This window comes from Carcharodon carcharias, chromosome 1, assembly GCF_017639515.1.
Source record: "Carcharodon carcharias isolate sCarCar2 chromosome 1, sCarCar2.pri, whole genome shotgun sequence".
NCBI lineage: Eukaryota > Metazoa > Chordata > Chondrichthyes > Lamniformes > Lamnidae > Carcharodon > Carcharodon carcharias.
Window position 1 is genome coordinate 157,010,062 of NC_054467.1, and position 5,053 is coordinate 157,015,114.

A 5,053-nucleotide genomic window follows, 5' to 3' on the forward strand; every position below is an offset into this window, starting at 1 on the left:
ATTTTAATAGAGTATCTATGATGCCTGACATCAAGCAATGTAACCTCAATCTTGAAACATATCTATTGCCTGTTCTACTAAAAGTGGCATTTTCTTTTAGAAATTCTCTCCTGTTTCAGCTGTAAAACCTCCATTGTGTCCAAGAATTCTGATTCCTTTGTGCTAACATTTCAGGTTGATGGGCCACAATACTTGCAGGAGGTTAGGGAGGGAGGAGATCTGAGCAGAAACCCAGAAGTATGGGTCCCCAAAATGTCCTGCAGAAATTAACAGGAAGGGTATATTTTAAATGTTATCAACAGGTTTCCCACCCAACAGCCAGCATGATTGACAGACCGCCTGTCCCTAGGCCAGGAATGCCAGGGACAGGAAGAAGTAGGAGATCATGGGAGAGGAGCTGATGGTTAGTCGGGGGGTAGATAATTGTCACTTGGTGGGAATAGATGGTGTTCAGAGGGAGAGATTGTGGTAGGGTGACAGATCGTGGTCATGGAATCAAAGAATGGGTCAAACAAAAAAGGAAACCATTCAGCCCGTCATGTCTGCCAGCTCTCTGCAAGAGCAACTTAGATAATCCCACTGCCCCCAGCCTGCCCATGTATCTCTTCAATTTGTTTTCTCTCCAGCTGCTTACCCAATTCCCTTTTTGAAATCCCTAATTTAATCTATCTTCTCCATTCTGTCAGGCAGTGCATTCTCGATCCAACCAATTGCTGTGTTTCTCATGTCATTTTTGGTTCTTTGGCTGGTCACCTCGTCTAGTTCTTGATCCTTACACTAATGGGATCAGTTTCTCTGTCCAGACTCTAAAGATTTTGAACATCACTATTAAATCTGTAAGGAGAAAAATCCGAGGTTCTCCAATTTATCCACATAATTGAGGTCCCTCATGCCCAGGAACATTCTCGTAGACCTTCTCTTGGCCCACTCTAAAGCCTTTCACATTCTTCCTAAAGTCCGGTGCGCAGAATTGCAATTGAAGTGGAGCCTGTAATTTATAAAGGTTCAGCATAATTTCCTTGCTTTTGTACTCTTTGTCCCTATTTATAAAGCTCAGAATCCCAAATGCTTTTTTAACCACTTTCTCAACCTTCAAGATCATGGACAGGGGAAGAGATTGTGGTTGGAGAGAGAGATTGTATTTGTGGTACAGAGATCATAGTCCAAGGGAAAGATTTTGGGCAGGGGGAAGAAATTATTGTGGGGGATTCACTCAATCAGTAATATCATAGTGGATGGAGGAGGCATCGAGTTTGAAGGGAGAGTTTGCAGTCATCCAAGATTGTGGTCAGGGATGTTGGGAGGTTGGGATTGGGGTCGGTGGGGGGAGATTTTGGTCAGGGGTTGATTGTGGTCTTGGAGGGGTTATGGTCGGGGTGGGGGGATAGTTGTCGGAGGAAGGGAATGCAGTTGGGGAAAAGATTGTGGTGGCATTTTCAATTCTTAAATTTTAACTTCTCATCCATAACCAACCCAGAAATTTTTGGGGGTTGAAACTACCCCCATGCTTGCTGAATTCAGCAACTGACTTTTGCCAGGATGTAAAATTAAATTCAGTTTGAACTGGTATGTGCCCTTTCCTAATTGTAAGAGGAAATCTTCATGCGCCTTACCTTCTGTGCTGCCCAGCATTGAATTGGGGGTGTACCCTAAAGAAGTGTTGGGAATCCCCTTCAGAGGTAAGGGATGCATGGCAATTGCCCAGAAGTGCAAACTTCCTTTGGGCACTTGCCCTGCACTGGGAACCAACCGAAAATGTGATTTAAATCGCAAACTTCAGATGTTCTGACTATGTAACGCCAGTAGTTGCCCAGAAAAACGTTTGAAGAATTAAAACCACTTCTAACTTCTGGGTAACTGTTGTACAGGCTCAGAGCAACCTCCCACCGGACACCCCTCGGCTTTCCAGGGGACTCCCCCCAACCCCCAACTACCCCACCCTGGACCTTCCCCCACCCCTCCTCCGACTACCCCATCCACAGCATACCTCCATACCCACCGACCCCCTAGGAATTTCCCACTACCCCCTCCCCTCCAACAGGACTTCTCACACCTGGACAGGACTCCTCCTCCCACCCCACCCCTGGCAAGCCCAATTCTCTGGCTGTTGGTCAGAGAAGATTGTTCTGAGGGAGAGATGTCTGGCCGTGGTAAAACCGGCAAAGGGCGCACCAAGGCCAAGACTCGCTCCCCCAGAGCCAGGCTCCAGTTCCCCGTCGGCCGTATCCACCGGCTGCTGCACAAGGGTCACTATGCTGAGTGGGTCGGGGCCAGAGCCCCCATTGACCTGGCCACCATCCTCAAGTACCTGACGGCCGAGATCCTTGAGCTGGCCGGCAACGTGGCCCCAGGGTCAACAAGGAGACTTGCATCATCCCCAGCCACCTGCAGCGCGCCATTCACAATGACAAGGAACTCAACAAGCTACTGGGAGGGGTCACCATAGCCCAGAGTGGGGTTCTGTCCAACATCTAGGCTGTGCTGCTGCTCAAGAAAATCAGGCACCCCAGCAAGGGTTATACCTGAAGGGGCAAGATCAGAAAAACATCTAACTACCACCCCCCACCCCTTCCAAAGCCCAACTGGATCTGACCCAAGGCCTGACCCCCCTGCACCTCCCAAGGTCTGACACCCTCCACCCCATTCCCCCCAAGGACACTCCCACCCACCTTGCAGGGTTGGCCTGACCCAATCTGACCCCCCCAATCTACAACCTCCAATTCTTCCCCAAACTCTGATTTCCAAACCTCTCCCCAACCTCCGACCGCCCACACTTTCCAAATCCTATTTACTTACCTTCGGCACATTCTCCCAGGCCTGTCAAGTCCTTTTACATTTCAATGGACCTTTAAACTTACCACGTTTACGGCTGCTAGTGCCATGAAAGGGGGTGTGGCCTCTTTCACTACGACTCACATGCACTTCAGCACTGGGCCCCTTGGGGATGTGCTGCACTGCTTGGATCTTGCTTGGCCTGAGTAGGAAGGTCAGGGGAGACAGGCTGAGAAAAAAATTAATATAAGTAATTGGGCACTGAGTGGCAATCCGATGTTGATTGACACCCTGAGGAAGTTCAGGCCCCATCATTTGCCACTGGGCTGCTGTTTCTAAACTTGGTCCTGGCTTTGGAAAATAATATGACATAGCTAAATTAAGAATTTATATTACATCTTTCCCATTGAAGTCAATCAAGTAGTCATCCAGAGTGATTGTTATTGGGTGTTTTAATTATCGCACAAAGTCAAAATCTTCCCCAAAGATTCTACAAGATGCAAATTACTTCTGGCAGAGAACAAATAATGCTACAGTTTTATTTCACAGCACCTTAGGTTTCATTTGTGACTAACCCTGCTTGTTAGCCATGTGTGTGATGCATTTCATTTACTCTCGCCAGGCCAATTGGGAAGGCATCCATCTTGAGAGGAAGAGTCAGACACTATTCAATTGTGAGTTGAGCCATATTACATGCAGTTTGTGACAGGATAGACAAACCATTCTCTACATAATTAACAAAGGATAAGTAAATGTGGATAATGTTGATCAGAATCAGTAAAAGAAAGTAAGAAGTCTCAATTAAAAAACTCAGATTTTTACATTTATGATGCACCATAAACATTGCAAGGGACATAACAATATATTTCATAGATGTGAAGAGCATTATGATATTTAAAAGCACGTTCTCCTTTGATTCTGCTTCTGCTTTAGTTGTGTCTACGTCATAGACTAATATCCATATTCTGCTAACATTTATATGGGCAGATTTAGCCAAACTATGCATGACATGCTGAAATGGTAGTCCTGCTAATGAAAATATACAAATGGAAATAATCTAAAGATGGGTCTTGAAGGTTTCAGTGATGAGGCTGTGACTATTTCCTTTGGCAGCTTGTTCCATTGTGGGCAAAAACAGAATTACCTGGAAAAACTCAGCAGGTCTGGCAGCATCGGCGGAGAAGAAAAGAGTTGACGTTTCGAGTCCTCATGACCCTTCAACAGAATCCTTGAATCCATGCCCCTGGTTATTGATCCCTCCACCAAGGGGAAAAGTTCCTTCCTGTCTACCCTACCTATGCCCCTCATAATTTTGTACATCTCAATCATTTCCTCCCTCAATCTCCTCTGCTCCAGGGAAGATAACCCCAGTCTATCCAATCTCTCCTCATAACTAAAACTCTCCAAACCAGGCACCTCTAGTGCAATCACGTCCTTCCTATAATGCGGATTCCAGAATTGCACGCAATATTCTAGCTGTGGCCTAACCAGTGTTTTATACAGTTCCAGCATAACCTCCCTGCTCTTATATTCTATGCCTCGGCTAATAAAGGCAAGTATCCCATATGCCTTCTTAACCACCTTATCTACCTGTCCTGCTACCAGTGGACATGCACACCATGATCCCTCTGATCCTCAGTACTTCCCAGGGTCCTACCATTCATCATGTATTCCCATGCCTTGTTTGTCCTGACCAACTGCATCACCTTACACTTACCTGGATTAAATTCCATTTGCCACAGATCAGCCTGTCTGACCAGCCGTCTATATCCTCCTGTAATCTAAAGCTATCCTCCTCACTATTTATCACCCCATCAATTTTCATGTCATCTGCGAACTTTCTGACCAATCCTCCTACATTCAAGTCTAAATCATTTATATATACCACAAACAGCAAGGGACCCAACACCTGTCGCTGTGGAACCCACTGGACACAGGCATCTGGTCACAAAAACACCCCTCGACCATCACTCTCTGCTTCCTGCCACTCAGCCAATTCTGGATCCAATTTGCCAAATTGCCTTGGATCCCAAGGGCTCTTACCTTTGTTATCAGTCTCCCATGGTGGACCTCATTAAAAGCCTTGCTGAAGTCCAAGTAGACTATGTCAAATGCATTGCCCTCATCTACACACCTGGCCACCTCTTCAAAAAATTCAATCAAGTTGGTCAGACATGACCTCCCATGAACAAAACCATGCTGACTGTCCTTGATTAATCCCTCCCTCTATAAGTGTAGATTAATTCTGTTCCTCAGAATTGCTTCCAATAGTTTCCCCACC

At 46.1% G+C, this 5,053-nt stretch overlaps 1 pseudogene; it reads left to right on the forward strand.

Annotated features, from left to right (window-relative positions):
• The first annotated feature begins 2,137 nt into the window (after nt 1-2,137).
• LOC121275575 lies at nt 2,138-2,526 on the forward strand (annotated as a pseudogene).
• Nucleotides 2,527-5,053: the final 2,527 nt, after the last annotated feature.